We start from the raw sequence: 16031 nt of genomic DNA on the forward strand, positions 1-16031 counted from the left end.
TTTTAAAATAACTAAGTATACCTAGCATCACTGTAATTTAAAAATTAAATTTAAGTGGATACATAATTATAAGAATGAAATCTATAGCCGCGGCGTTGTTGCTTGAAGAGAAGAACGAGTCCCAGATTGCTGATGCGGAAGTTGAAAGGCGGAGATTTAGGGACATGTTTGATCTTTTTCAGATGAGTGAAGAGTCATAAGGAATTCATCTTGAACTGTATTACTCATCGCTTAAAGTCAGTGAAATTATAAACGTTGTTTGAGCACTCCACAACATTTGTATTTACTACAGAGTGGAAGATTTGGACGCAAATGAATCCCATTTTGAAAGCCGTCAGGAGGAGGGGAAGAACAAAGCTTATTTCCATAGCAAATCGAATTCGAGACAACATACGCACCTCTTTTTAAAAAGTTAGTAAAAACGAGTGCAATACTAAAAGCATATTTTTTATGTAACTTCACATTTTATGTATGTATGTATCTATGTGCATACATCTATTAATTTTATATAAAAAGAATAAATTGTATTCAGTGAATTTCACAGTCTTATTTATAGATAATGTAAACAAAAACGCCTGGACTTCCACTTTGAAAACGTCGCGCAATATCCCTTTTGGTTGCCATTATTTCTTGCGAAAACACAGAAATCGAGAAAATTCATTTATGATGACTTTTACAATCATGCGCAGTATATTTTACTTAAATTTTTTATAAAATTGTATTGTTTAAATCCACGAAAATAACAATTGAAACATTCTCCGTCAACAAATTTGCAACTTAGAAAAACGGAACTACGATCGAAATGTAGAATAGGTATAATCGTAAATTTCGAAGATTGATCGAAAGGAAACGGAACGCAGAATACCAAAGTTGCCAAACGGAGAAAATTTCGATTCGAGTCGAAATGCAGAATAGGGCTGAATATTTTAAGTACTCACGCAATCTCACTTGTAAATATTTCCAACTATGCATGCAAAATGCTTTTTTATTCATAAAACAATTTGCAAAACTTTACTTGGCTTCTCTAGCGGCTTTATTTTCATGCAATTGCTTACTTTTGTAAAAATGCGCACACCCAGCTAATTAGCAGAATATTCTATGAATCCCGTGATAGAAGCTGTGTGAAAATATTGCGTTTGGATTATCTGGGAGCATATTATCCAGAGGAGAAGCTCGGCCAAACTCTAACATTGAATTTCACAGTCTTATTTATAGATAATGTAAACAAAAACGCCTGGACTTCCACTTTGAAAACGTCGCGCAATATCCCTTTTGGTTGCCATTATTTCTTGCGAAAACACAGAAATCGAGAAAATTCATTTATGATGACTTTTACAATCATGCGCAGTATATTTTACTTAAATTTTTTATAAAATTGTATTGTTTAAATCCACGAAAATAACAATTGAAACATTCTCCGTCAACAAATTTGCAACTTAGAAAAACGGAACTACGATCGAAATGTAGAATAGGTATAATCGTAAATTTCGAAGATTGATCGAAAGGAAACGGAACGCAGAATACCAAAGTTGCCAAACGGAGAAAATTTCGATTCGAGTCGAAATGCAGAATAGGGCTGAATATTTTAAGTACTCACGCAATCTCACTTGTAAATATTTCCAACTATGCATGCAAAATGCTTTTTTATTCATAAAACAATTTGCAAAACTTTACTTGGCTTCTCTAGCGGCTTTATTTTCATGCAATTGCTTACTTTTGTAAAAATGCGCACACCCAGCTAATTAGCAGAATATTCTATGAATCCCGTGATAGAAGCTGTGTGAAAATATTGCGTTTGGATTATCTGGGAGCATATTATCCAGAGGAGAAGCTCGGCCAAACTCTAACATATGTGTAAGTCAACGGATAAAGTTTTCTGTACGTTTGGAATGAATAAAGGAATGAACAAAATAAATACAATGGCCCGTAGTCATAGTCAAAATAAAGTCGACTTTAAAGTTAGTTGCAGCTTTTTTGACAGATATCCCATTGAAAATTATGTCAAAAAGCTGCAACTAACTTTAAAGTCGACTTTATTTTGACTATGACTACCGGCCAATGGCGCGTATTCATAGTCCAGCCACTAAGTCGAAACTAATAAAGTTGCAACTTAAATTTAAGTACCAACTTAAAATTCACTTCTATTCATGGTCGCATTTCAGACTTTTACTAAGGGCCGTTTGCACCATGTCTAGTTAATTCTAACTCCCAGTTAAACATCTTTATCGACGTTATCGACACCCATCATATAACATGTGATCGATAAAGCAGTTAACGTGCTTAACTGAAGGATGTACCTCCAGTTAGCGTTAACTAGACATGGTGCAAACGGCCGTAAGTAGTTTTAACTTAGTTTAACGAAATTGCAAAACGAGTGTGAAAATGTATCGATTTTTCTTTACGATATTTTGGAAAAATTACATTTTTATTAAATAATGTCAAGTTTGATCATAAGTTTATGTAATTTTTACTTTCATTGCATGTTTATGCAAAAGAAAAAGGTATTCGTTTCTTGTTAATTGTGTGAAATAGCCAGAACTACCGCAATGCTGTGAAGTCGATGTTTATCGAAAGCATGCTGTGAAACATACAAACACATATCTAAATTTTATGCCATAATTTGCTTTAAAAGAACAAGTTTGAAATTGACTCATTATTTGATCATTTATATATGTAAATCATTCCAATTATAAAATTGGGATGTAGCCTTATTCGAATTGTAATACGCATTTAATTTCATCTTCCGATTCAAATGGGTCACTATTTGTAAATTTCAATTGGAGATCATTCAATATTATCAAAATCACGCTCTGCCAACTTAATTTTAACATATTTCGTCTTTTTTCCTTAAATTAATAAAATACTGCTTCCTAGCTACGACTTAATTGCAGCTGCAGCCGAAACTAAATTTTAAGTTGGTACTTAGCCAGAAAATTCGAAACTAAGGCGACTATGAATAGGTTTAGTTGTAACTTAGGATAGTGTCGATTTAGTTGTGAACTAAATATGACTATGAATATGCGCCAATGTCACCATAGAATCACGTTTTTAATATAAAATTACCTTGAAAAGGACACCAAAGAACGTAACAAGCGCTAAACTATAAAATTTTCGCGTTTTAATTCCCTAAATGCACTTACTTTTTATTGCGAAAGGCACAAAGTTGCAACATTTATGTCGATGTCAAATTTGCTCATATACAAGCATGGCAGAGAGTGAGCGCCTGTTTGAAGAGCGTAAGCATCACATGCGAGCAGTGCACGGACTAAGACAAATTAATAGTGGTAGATTTAACATAAAAAAATTGGTAGAAGTTGGTAGATTTTTTAAGAAACAATATTAGATAGTTTTTACTCATATAGGATAAATGAAGGCGAATTCAGGCAAGGTGGGGTTACCAGAGCAGCTGGATTTTCGCATCGGTGATTCTTAATGTCAAAATTGTGTATTTATTTTAATTCTTGGCTATTCATTATGCATAAAATTTGTTAGTGGCATTTTTGTTTTTGAACTTCTGCTGTCACCTTATATAAATTCGCGTTGGAATAAACTGCATTTTTTTATAAAACAATAAAAAATATATTTCACGCCAATGAAACATTTAACAAAAAAACATATATATATGTACATAAAATTGCCTAATTTGCCTAAGTCGTATAAAGTAATATGTAATATGCCTTTTATAATTTTGTAAATATTCATTACTAAAAGATTAATACCAATGAAGCAAATGTGATTTATGTTTAAAGTTTAAAATTGTATTAATAATTAAGGAATATACACTCTTCGTTATTTGAATAGCGCATCCTTTTAATACTTAGTAGGTACAGTTTTCCTTTTGTTTGTTTAATATTCATTAACTTTTTTAAAAAATTATAGCATATTCTACGTCTACATCCCATTTAAAAAATCTTTGAAAATTATGTTCAACAATTTATATTGAGCTCGAGGCCATTTTTAAATGAAAATTTATTGTGTAAATGCAACAATAATTTGAGAAAATGGTAGAAGTGATAGCTATTTCGGAAATCACCACATTTCCTCATCAGACTTCTTTCAGTAGGATTCAAACCGACGATCCCACTGACTCAGCCAGTTGCCTATGCACCGTGCTAAGTACGCCTTGTAAATTATCGTAACAACTACATGATCAAGTGAATTGCAGCGGAATAGCTGCGGTTGATTGTGTTGGCATAACAAAAATGAAAATAGTGGAAAAAAGCAAACGATAATTTACAAGGCGTACTTAGCACGGTGCATAGGCAACTGGCTGAGTCAGTGGGATCGTCGGTTTGAATCCTACTGAAAGAAGTCTGATGAGGAAATGTGGTGATTTCCGAAATAGCTATCACTTCTACCATTTTTTCAAATTATTGTTGCTTTTCCACAATAAATTTTCATTTAAAAAATGGCCTCGAGCTCAATATCTTTGAAAATTAAAAAAAGAAACATAGGGGCGACACATGATTCAATAATAGAAAGGTTTTGTAATAAAACTGTCTTCTCGCTCCCACACATAAAATCGGCTCCTTTACTTGTGCAGAATGTTGCTTACTCTATAGTTTCTAGTGATATTAGTAGTAAAACCAAAAATTCTTCTTACTAAATATTCGTTGGTATCACCTCCGTTTGCGTAATTTTATAGACCAAGTGTAGAATAGCGACAGTTTAGCTATAAAATAACCGAAAATCCCGATTGATAGAACTTTTTACGCTGATTTCAACGATACCAAAAAAATAAAGAACATATAAGAGGTTTATTTGTATTTTTTATTATCACTAAATTGTTGAAACCCAAAAGTAGATCATGATAAAGTATGCAATATCGAATTAAAGATAATAATCATCTGTATGATTAATGATTAAATTTTTTTAATCGTTAATCGTTGACCTGGTTGCAAAAGACAATTCCAGCACAAATTAATTAATCACCAAACCTACTTGATCAAATGAAGGGTTAATGATTAAAAATTAACTTTTTAATCAGATTAAATTAAATCATGATTAACTGTAATTCGATTGAATATAATCAAATTAACTAATTGATTAAAAAACCAATCGATTAGTGCTAACACTGCTAGTTGTATACTTTGCGCAATTTTTGTAGTACCATTCTACTACCGTTTTCGCAAAAGACGATCACATTCTTCCCCTTTCTCCTACTTCCAAAATACAAATCTAGATAAAGGAGTGTCAAATTTTAGCTGTCACAAATTACACAACCTTGTTTTATTGAATCATGGGGGCGACATTTTTTTTTTGTTGACGGTGCTGCGCATTTTCTTCCATATAAAAATTTTGTCAAGCATACTTTGTATGGTAGAAAATCAAAAAAAGGGTGCGCTATTCAAATGACGAGGAATGTATTTATGTAGTATATTTTTGTTATTTTTATAATACGCAATTATATGTAGGTAAATTTTTTGAAAAATTGTCCTTCATTTTCAAAATATATTTATGGTCACCGTACCTATAACAAACCTTTCTATATAAGGTAATAACTTGTGCTTTCTAAATAATATAAATTTCTGTAGCATTAATTATGCAATTTTCTTCAAAAAAGGTAATTTAATGGAAAAAAAATTTTTTTTTAGTATTTTTGACTAAAAAATAAAAAAAATAAAAAATTATGTTAATCGACTGAAATATAAACTAATCATCTTTATTTTGACATCATTAGTTCTTTAATCGGTTATGTAGTTCATAAGATATTGATATTTCAAAATATCGAGAAATGTAACTTAACCTCCTATATCTTCTTAATCTTTTACTTGCGCTAAATAATTTTGATAAGGTTGAAATCAGCATGAAGAGTTCTATCCAATTACATTGTTGGTTTGTCTATAGCTAAAAGGTCGGTATTCTACACTTTGTAAAAATTTAACATCACATTTGACATTAGTAATGAAAACGGAATGTGAATCATCTGACACCGAAATTTGACGACAGTCTTTGACATGCACTGCGGTATCGATATTTGGTCAGTTTTTAAAAGGTAATGGGCGCGTTCATAAGACGCGTTCATCTGCTACGAAACTGCTGGCAACTGTTGTATCCAACAATTACGTCTTAGAAACGGCTTGATGAATATGCTGCCAAATGAACAGCTGATAAATGTAAACAAATGAAATTGCAACAAATAGAGATAGTTGCGCCGATAGTATTTAGAATTCAACGCTGAGCTGCCGCCGTGTTGAAAAAATCGTTCAATGTTGCAATGAATTAAACAGTGTAAAATTATATAGCAAACATCTTAAAAACATATATTTAGAATCGTAGTATTAGTATAAAATATTCTAGTTATTTTATCACATCAGTAATATAAAATATAATAAATTTGTTTGCAACTGGCACGTAACGAAGCGGCGTTAAATTTAATATAAGCGGCGTAAGTCTTTTCGATCAGCTGTTTAGGCTAACCCCAACACGTTGAGTCCAGATAGCGTAAACATTTTCCGCTGGAAAAAATGGCGGAAAGTTGCCAACTGTTTCGCTGAGCGAAACTACTCAACTGTGCGTTTCTAAGACAAATAGCCAACAGATGGGTCTTATAAACGCGCCCAATGAAAACGCATTTGAAACCAAATGAACAGCTGTCAGATGAAGGCAGTTTTTGATGTCAGTGATTTTGACCTAATGAAAACCAGCCTTAACCTAGGATAGCTTCGACTTAGTTGTGAACTAAATATGACTATGAATATGCGCCAATGTCTTATGAGATGTTTTTGCTTACGCGTAAAAGCACATTTAGCGCATTTAGCTCTAAATGCTACTCTAAAAGTACATTTATCCATACAAAATTCGTCAGCTAAATGCAACTCCATTTTTGCATTAAGAATCTAAATGCTAAAGGCAACCCTGTGATCCTCCAAAATTTCCACGATTCGAACATAGTTTAATGATAAAAAGTGGCAACATTGCTTTTTCGAGTATACAGTAGCTAGCTGCGTTTCAGTGATCGCCGATCGAGATTTCATTTATTATTTTACATTATTTGGATAAAAAATAGTTAAGCAAATTCAACATCGATGTGATGCTGATAGAAATCTGGATCAATTTGTGGTCAACTCTGTTTGTTTTGTTTCCTAATTAAGTGAGGAAGTCTTAGTTGACAGCACCGACAAATTAATATATAAATAAACAAATGTTCGGTTTGGTTAAAACAATTGAAGTTTTTGTATCGAATTTTTGGTTTAAAATTTATTTTTTCCTTTTCAGTAGGGTTTTTTGACATCTTCTTCTTCTGACCTCTTTTGACATCTATCTTCTGCGTGAGAATTGATCGTAATAGATACGGATCTGAATAAGCGACTGGAACACGACTGCTTGTCAAAAGCATACGATTTCGAACTTGCGTAAATGTACATTTGCTAAATGCGATAGCGAAAAACATATGTTCGAAAGTGCTAAATGCTGCATTTTAAATGCAGCAAAAACGCTGCATTATAAAAATTCACAAAGTAGAATTCTCTTTCTGTGGTGCGAAGAAGAAAATCAGAAGGATTATAACCCTCACAAAGTAGAGTCCTCTTTCTGTGTTGTGAAGAAAATGAGCAGAAGTATTTTTGAGCAGATCTTCTCAACTATGAAATACTACGTTTATACGTAAGCTATTTGCAAATAAAAATAATTTGCAAATACCTAACGCACTGTTTATTCGATGGTGAAAAATTCTTTTTTAATATTGCCTGATTATAAAAAGGCACCACCGAAAAAGAAAATAAAGTTAAAAAGAGCAACGTCTTGATTATAAAAAGACAATAACATGACCATCGAAAAAGAAAATAAACCTAAGAATGGCGGCGTCTTGCGCTTATTTGCAAATAGAACCACTAATCAATACTTATTTTTTTTGTAATTTTTTTTTGTAATTTATTGCAGTCATATGAAACAGACTAGAGATAAAAATTTAGATACTTAGACGATACGAGTAAAAATTAAAGCACTCTACAGTTTCGAGATCAAAGATAAAATAAATAAACTTTTTGGAAGAGAGAAATCCAGTTCGATAGAATTCGAGATCGTGTTGAATTCGTTTAAAGCTCTTCAAATACAATTTCCTCCAATACATAATCCTCCAGAGGATTGCGAAGATTCCTTAGAGGAACATTGAAGTTGACCTGCTCTAGGAGCGTAGGGTAATCGATCGCACCATTTATTAAGTTAAAGGTAAAAGTTAGAGATAGCAAAGATCTTCTGGCTTCCAGAGATTTAAGGTATATTAATAGCAAACGAGACTTATACGATGGAATAGGCTCGCTGAAGTTAAGATTTCTGAGGGCAAATTTAAGAAAAACCTTTTGAACCCTTTCAATCCTATTAATTAGGTTTGAGTGGTATGGCCTCCAGACAAAAGAAGCATATTCTAACTTAGAACGAACAAAAGATGTGTATAACAATTTAAATGTATAGGGGTCAGAGAACATTGAGCTCTGACGCCTGAGAAAACCAAGTACAGCGTAAGCTTTAGAAATGATGTGACTGACATGACTGTTAAAAGACCAATTACAGCTGAAAATTACACCAACGTCTTTGATTTCTTGAACTTTTTGAAGTTGAGTTTGAGAGATTACATAAGACGTCGAAAGAATACTGTGACTTTTGGAAAAAGTAACTTGAAAACATTTTTTAATATTCAGAGAAAGGCGAGAGCTGAGACACCAGCTGTGTAGAATATTAATCTCGGGCTGAAGTCTAAGCGCATCATGCGAATTTTCAATCACAGCAAAAATTTTTAAATTGTCAGCATACAGCAAAAATTTAGCAAATGAAAAACAAGAACTCACATCATTTATAAATAATACAAAAGGTAAGGGACCTAAAATGCTACCTTGAGGAACCCCCGATGAGGCAATGAAAGATTCCGAAGAACAACCATTAACAGAGACCACACAGTGCCTATCCGACAAATAAGATTTGAGCCATTGCAAAAGTACTGAGTGGAGACCCAGTGAGGCTAGCTTACTGACCAACAAGCTGTGCGAAACTCTATCAAATGCATTGGCAAGATCAGTGTAAATGCAGTCGACTTGGAAACCGTTCGAGATAGCTGCAACACAATACTCACTAAAGACGCCTAGATTAGTAACCGTAGATCGGTTGGGGACGAAACCATGTTGATTGGGTGAGACTAGACTTTTTGTTGCGAAATACATTTTCTCCTTGACGATAACTTCAAAAAGTTTGGAAATTGTTGAAAGTTTCGAAATGGGTCTGTAATTACAGACATCACTTTTGCTGCCACTTTTAAGAATAGGGGTAATTGAAGTCAATTTCAATTCATCATAAAAAATACCGGAGGATAGAGACCTATTGAAAATAATTTTTAAAGGAGAGATCAAAGCAGGACACTTCTTTATAAAGTTTAAAGAGAGCCCATCAATATCTTGTTTTGCAGAAGCTGATAGATTTAAAATGTCATTAGCAATATCGTCAGATGAAAGTCTGAGGGAGCCAAAATTAGTAGAATTCACACTAGCAGAGAAACTAGAATCCACAGTAGGGTTATCATCTACAAAATTAGAACTAAAAATGCAGCAAATAGATTTGCAACTTCAGTTGGAGTAGAGGCACATATATCTTCAAAAAATACAGCTGAGGGAATACTAGAGGTGTTCTTCTTAGACNTCATTAGCAATATCGTCAGATGAAAGTCTGAGGGAGCCAAAATTAGTAGAATTCACACTAGCAGAGAAACTAGAATCCACAGTAGGGTTATCATCTACAAAATTAGAACTAAAAAATGCAGCAAATAGATTTGCAACNTTGTGTGACAACATCAAGGCGCACGCCACAAGTCGGAGGAGAAGCTCGGCCAAACACTAACATATGTGTAAGCGCCAATCTATTATTATTATTAATCTATTTAACTTGGGATAATCGCAGGCTGCATAATTAAACTTAGGTTTGTCACCAGCATTGAAAGACGGGAATACATAAAAATTAAATTTTAGTAGCAGAGGAACATGATGCATATTAGATGGAGTGATCAGATTGTGGCAAACTTCAATTTTACACTTAATGTTATCACTAGGGAATGGATTTTATGGAAATTGCCTTTTTTTCTGCTAAAGAGATAGAGTATATTCGATTAAGAATGTCCACGATTTAGCTTTCCCTGATTCCATATATACACATTTGATGTTGCCTTTTTTTGCCTTTTTTAAGATATTTGCCTTTTTTTGCCTTTTCTACCTTTAAAAAAGTGATTATAGCATTTAAAATTTTTTTTTTAAGATTAAAAAATATACACATGCCCATGCGGCTTATAGAAGCGCAGGGACCTCTTGCCAAATTGGTGTTGAAAAAATTCAAAGCCGTTTTCTCAGCTAACGTAGGCTTGGAGACAATAAGGGGTGTGGATAAAATTGTAAAGGGTGAGGAAAACGCCCTTATTAATGATAATATGAACGTTTCAAACGTTCCATATTTAAATTGGGCTCCACTTGTATCAACTTACGTCGAGCGCACATTTAGTACATTCAAGGCTTTTCTTCGCGAAAATCGAATGAAAATGCTGCCAGAAAACTTCAAAATGCATCTTGTGGTTCAATGTTACTACAACTATACAGATTAAAGTTTTATGAGTTAGAAACCCGAAAGGATAAAATAGTCAAAGATTCAAAGCACAAATTTTTCATATAATGGAACTAGTTCATAGTTTTTCTCTATTTACTTGTAATATAAATGTATTTTTTGATTGTTCTTCGTATTTTCTGTCTTTTAGGTGCCTTATTTTGCTTTTTTTTGCCTTTTTTGCTATTTTGTTTTGCCTTTTTTTGCAACAGCTAGTGTCTTTTCCTGCCTTTTTCGCTATTTTACTTTGCCTTTCCCAGCCTATTTCGTTATTTTATTTTGCCTTTTTTTATAGGTTTTTAGGTCTTAAAAATCCGTTCCCTGGTTATCACTAATAAATATGAGGTCAAGAATTCTATCCAACTTGTTAACAANTTGCTATTTTGTTTTGCCTTTTTTTGCAACAGCTAGTGTCTTTTCCTGCCTTTTTCGCTATTTTACTTTGCCTTTCCCAGCCTATTTCGTTATTTTATTTTGCCTTTTTTTATAGGTTTTTAGGTCTTAAAAATCCGTTCCCTGGTTATCACTAATAAATATGAGGTCAAGAATTCTATCCAACTTGTTAACAAAATTAATGATTTGTAATAAATTAAGGCTTAAGAGGCTATCTATTAAGTAAACTTCATGGGGCTCATTGACATTAATTGGCGAGAGACCAGCATTGGAAAAAGATGTGGACCAAGATACATTACAAAGATTAAAATCGCCTACCACACAAAGGTGGTCATCTCCTAGCTTATTTAATACTAAAGACATTATGTTGTCAGCATGCGCTTTATAAAGATTATAATTACTATTAGGCGGGATATAAGAAACAATCAAAAACAGCGTGATTTAGTTGTTTGCAAATAATACGTGCGTATAAACGTAGTAAAAGTGACTATACTATAATTATGATGTATATTTAAATCATACAATCAATAATTATTATCATTTTACTGAAAAATTACATTATCTGCACCCATAATACTCATAATAGCTATTAAACTCATAATAAAATATCACTTATCATATTCGCCTTTATAATATTCTTACCCTTTGAACATCTGGCAACACATTTCGAAACGTATTCTGGCAACACGTTACACATACGTGCGGCCATCTTCGTTTCGGCCATTGTACATACATACATTCATACATACTATTTCGCTTGTCTAATCGGACACTCAAACAGACGCGGTATTGGAAGTGCGGTACAAGGCGGTACATAACTATACTATATAGTATAGACAGTAACCAACCTTTTTGGGTTGTTGTTGTAGTTATATTCACTCCTGAGGAAGGCACGGGGTTGTGTGCTGCTATTTAATGGCATCCGCAGACTTTTTCTTAGATTTCAGGGTTGTGTGCTGCATTATTATTAGATAAATAAATTTAAGCATTTGACAAATCGTGATTTTATTAAAAGAAAATTATAAATGGTGTCGAAGAGCCAAACAAACGCTCGTGCGAAAGCTCTATTTTTGTGTGTCGTTAAAATTTATACATCTCGTATTGATGGTAATACAAGCAATGTATTCTTTTGTGGATTTTATGTTACTTGAGAATTTAGACAACGTGCGAGCTGCCAGGTTCTGTTATCAATATAATTAACACAAGCTTTTCCGCGTGGTTGCCTTTCAATAAATAGAATAAACAAATATTCTCAAATAAATTGGATTTATTTCATAACTGACAACTAACGTACGCTTTTTGTTCTTTTCTCCAGTTTGATTTTGACTCTTTATTACAGCCAACAACTTTATGTGTACACATATTTACAAGCTGTCAAAATTTTGCGTAGTCCCACGAGCTAGGTAAAAACTATGGCATTCGTATTGACAACGAGAAATCTCAAAATTTTTGTTTGGTCTTTCTAAATTTTCTCTTTTTTATCAGTTGGCAAAGGCCCTCAGAGGCAGCACTCCGAGCGTTGAGATAGTAATTTCATGTCAATTAGTAGAAAAGTTCCATGTTGAAAAAACTTTTTATTATGGCGAGAAAATTTTACATTTTTGCTGTGCCAATTCATAACTTTTTACTGCTGGAAATTTTTGAGAGTTGCTCTGGTGCAAAAGAAGTCGAGCAATTAAAATCAGAAATTATACAAAAAAGACTTGTCTTTACTGACTTTTATTCTTCTATGACTAAAAAAATAAAATTAGAACAAAAAAATTCTTCAAAACCGTTAGGCCGGGTTGAAAATTTTCATTCACCTCATAGTTAACAAAAATTTANGTTAGCTAAAGCAAGGAGGGAATTGCGAGATTCGTCGGATCCCTTGGACTTGGAAGGTGTATGTACATGTGTGAGTTTTATGAATAGAAGTTGCGTTCCCGATGCTTCACGGTTTTTAGGCTTTACATGATTTGCTGGAAAAGCTCTTTTCCTCATTAATAAACTTTATGGAAGTTTAAGAAATACGGTACGGTTAAGTTTTTTGTACAATGATGTTGGGTTTTTGTGTCCAAACGCGTGACCCGAGTTTAAAAACTTTAACATAACAAGTGTATTGAAAGAATTCAACTTTAATTTAAAATAAAGATTTCAAATTTCCGAGCACTAGTCAATTAATAAATTATGCAGTTTTTTTGTATAAACTTTTGATGTTGGTTCTGCGCAAAAACACTGTGGATGCCGTAGCCGGAGTTATATGCACAAGAAATATTGTATATGTATCTTTTCCAATAGAAGCGGAGCTTCCTACCCTACTCTTTCCGGAAATTCCTTTACCTATGTCTTCACTCTCCTGCATCAGTACGACCAACCGCGCAAGTTGCCTTTTGTTGCTTATAATTTTTGATCTGTAAATCAGACACATACATGCATATGTAAATTTCACAATTTTTTACAACTTCCAGTTCAATTGACGGGAAAATTTTAGTAGACGGACGGCAAATTCTAGAAAAAGGGGGGATGAGGGGGGGTAGAATAGGACCCCCTGATTTCAAAACTACCCCCCTTTTTTCTAGCAACCCTATAGTTCTTATATAATTTATTGTTAAAGTTTTCATATAAACGATGAATAAGATAGCAAAATAACATACAACTTAGTGCCACCAGACTGGAATTTTGAATAATAAAAGCGGATTTTTAATTCGGAATTTTTACTTAGTAGAATTATTATTTCTGTGTTGCCGAAGAGGGGGGGGCTGAACACATTTTGCAGAGAACACCTTTCTGCGTAGGCGGCCATCGGCCGCACTTAGGGATTATAACCCTCAGGCAGTAGAATTCTCCTTTCTGTTTTGCGAAGAAAAGGAGCTGAACACCTTTTGCAGAGAACAGCTATCTGCGTAGGCGGCCTTCGGCCGCACTTAGGGATTATAACCCTCAGGCAGTAGAATTCTCCTTTCTGTTTTGCGAAGAAAAGGAGCTGAACATTTTCTTTTGTATTGATTTCCCCTGTTGAACATTTTCTTTTGTATTGATTTCCCCTATATTGTTTTGTACAATATGGCAACACATATTATGTGTCAGTTTGCAACCATGTGTTATTGTAAATATGCGTGAAATTCAATGTAATTTACAAGTCGATAAAAGTTTAATTAAAGTGATTTATATACAAGATAAACTAAAAGAAAAGTGTGTGAAGTATTAAGTAGTGTTATGTGCATTTATATATATAAAAGTATGCACAAATGCTTTTTTGTTAAGGAAACCAAGTGGAACGACTTAAGAAATTTTAACAACAAATAACTTATAAACAATGATATTATTTATATTTTTTAGTTATACATGTTTTAGAGGATACCTCCCTTAACATCCTGACCAAGTTTCATTTGTTAATTCCACCTGGTTTTCTTAAAACACAAGGTGCGGCTGACTACTAAAGCCCACCCCAATTGACTTACTTTTTATCCATTATAGTACCACTTTCTTATGTAAATTTTATAAACGCAAACTCCAACGACTAAAAAACAGCAATAGAAGGATGAGCGATTAAAAAGTATTCACAGTCGCTAATTGAGCGACTAAGCGACACTCGCAATAGCATCGATAATCGATAACCGCTTAATAGTCGTTTATCTACTGCCAGTCGACATTCGCAATAGGGGTGTATACTTTTTGAAACTATTTGGAGTTAATTACTTTTTGTTGCTTAAAAGCAACCCTGCGTGCTTGGATGGCGTGTGTACCAATAATTTCATCCCTAGCATATTCATCCCCGAGGAAGGCAGTCGCCAAATTTACCGAAGGTTGTTTACTGGTTATATTTGGGGTGTTCACAGTTCGTTCCAAATAGTGGCCCGTAGTCATAGTCAAAATAAAGTCGACTTTAAAGTTAGTTGCAGCTTTTTTGACAGATATCCCATTGAAAATTATGTCAAAAAGTTGCAACTAACTTTAAAGTCGACTTTATTTTGACTATGACTACGGGCCAGTGTCTCAAAATGTAGACGTCTAATAGAAGTAAATAGAAATAGAGATTGCGCCAATCGCGGTACCGCTAATCCGCTCTTTGTGATTTTGACAGAATCAGCTGTGTGCGTGATGTCATCTTGGTGCAATTGTTGATTGTGAGCATACGAAAAAACCAAATAATTTAAATATTTGTGCGTTAATATTTCTGCGTGGTTTTAAACAATTACTGAGACATTACAAAGCAAAATGAAGTGTGCAGTATCAAAGTGTAATAGTGAAAACAAAAGGAAAGCGGCAATATAAGTTTTTTTTTCGTTTCCTACGGACGCAAGCCTGGCGAAAAAGTGGAAGCAGTTCTGTCGGCGAGGAGATGTATTAAACACCAAATCGAGCTTTGTGCTATTTGGGTGAGCTATGAGCTTCTACATGGAACAGTGTTGGCCTTTCCTTGGTGAATTGTATTAGGTATATTTCCATAGTGAAAGTTGACAGTTGTTGGTTTAGTTTGCTGGCAATGGCATACATACAAACGCAGTTTCTACAGTAAATAGGTACATAAACTTCACTACCTACTTATTTTTGTTAGTACCTTATTCTTTTTAGTGCTGGTATGAGGTAATGCACCAGTGGATAAGGTCGCCAGGCGCTACGTCAAGCGGCATTTTACCGCGCTGTTACGTACCTAATACAAAACAGTGCCCAAATTATTATACATTTAAAAGTTCAGCTTAAATTATGTTTTACTCACATAGAATATTTGTTTCCAAAGAAGCCACACTCACCTCTCGGAAATGGAACAAAAGTCATCAAATAAAAGCTGTGGAGTTTATGGTGGTTGGCTACCGTCCACAAATATAAATATGCACCCTGCATGGCCTTTTACAATGGCGAGTCCAAAAATTCACTTTGCTGCACACCTTCCTTTTCGTCTACATGAAATTGCAAACACTGTTAATACATAAATTTTTTCATGTGTTAAAAATCGTACTTACCTAAAGGGCTACATGTCCAAAATTATTGCTACGTGTTCCTAATTAATCAATCTTTGTATATTTATTGATTCCTGCAAAATTGGGCCATGTAATATTAAAATTAACACATTTTTCTGCATT

Source organism: Rhagoletis zephyria, unplaced genomic scaffold, assembly GCF_001687245.7.
Source record: "Rhagoletis zephyria isolate East Lansing unplaced genomic scaffold, Rhagoletis_zephyria_1.1 Rzeph_scaffold_00240, whole genome shotgun sequence".
Classification (NCBI taxonomy): Eukaryota; Metazoa; Arthropoda; class Insecta; order Diptera; family Tephritidae; genus Rhagoletis; species Rhagoletis zephyria.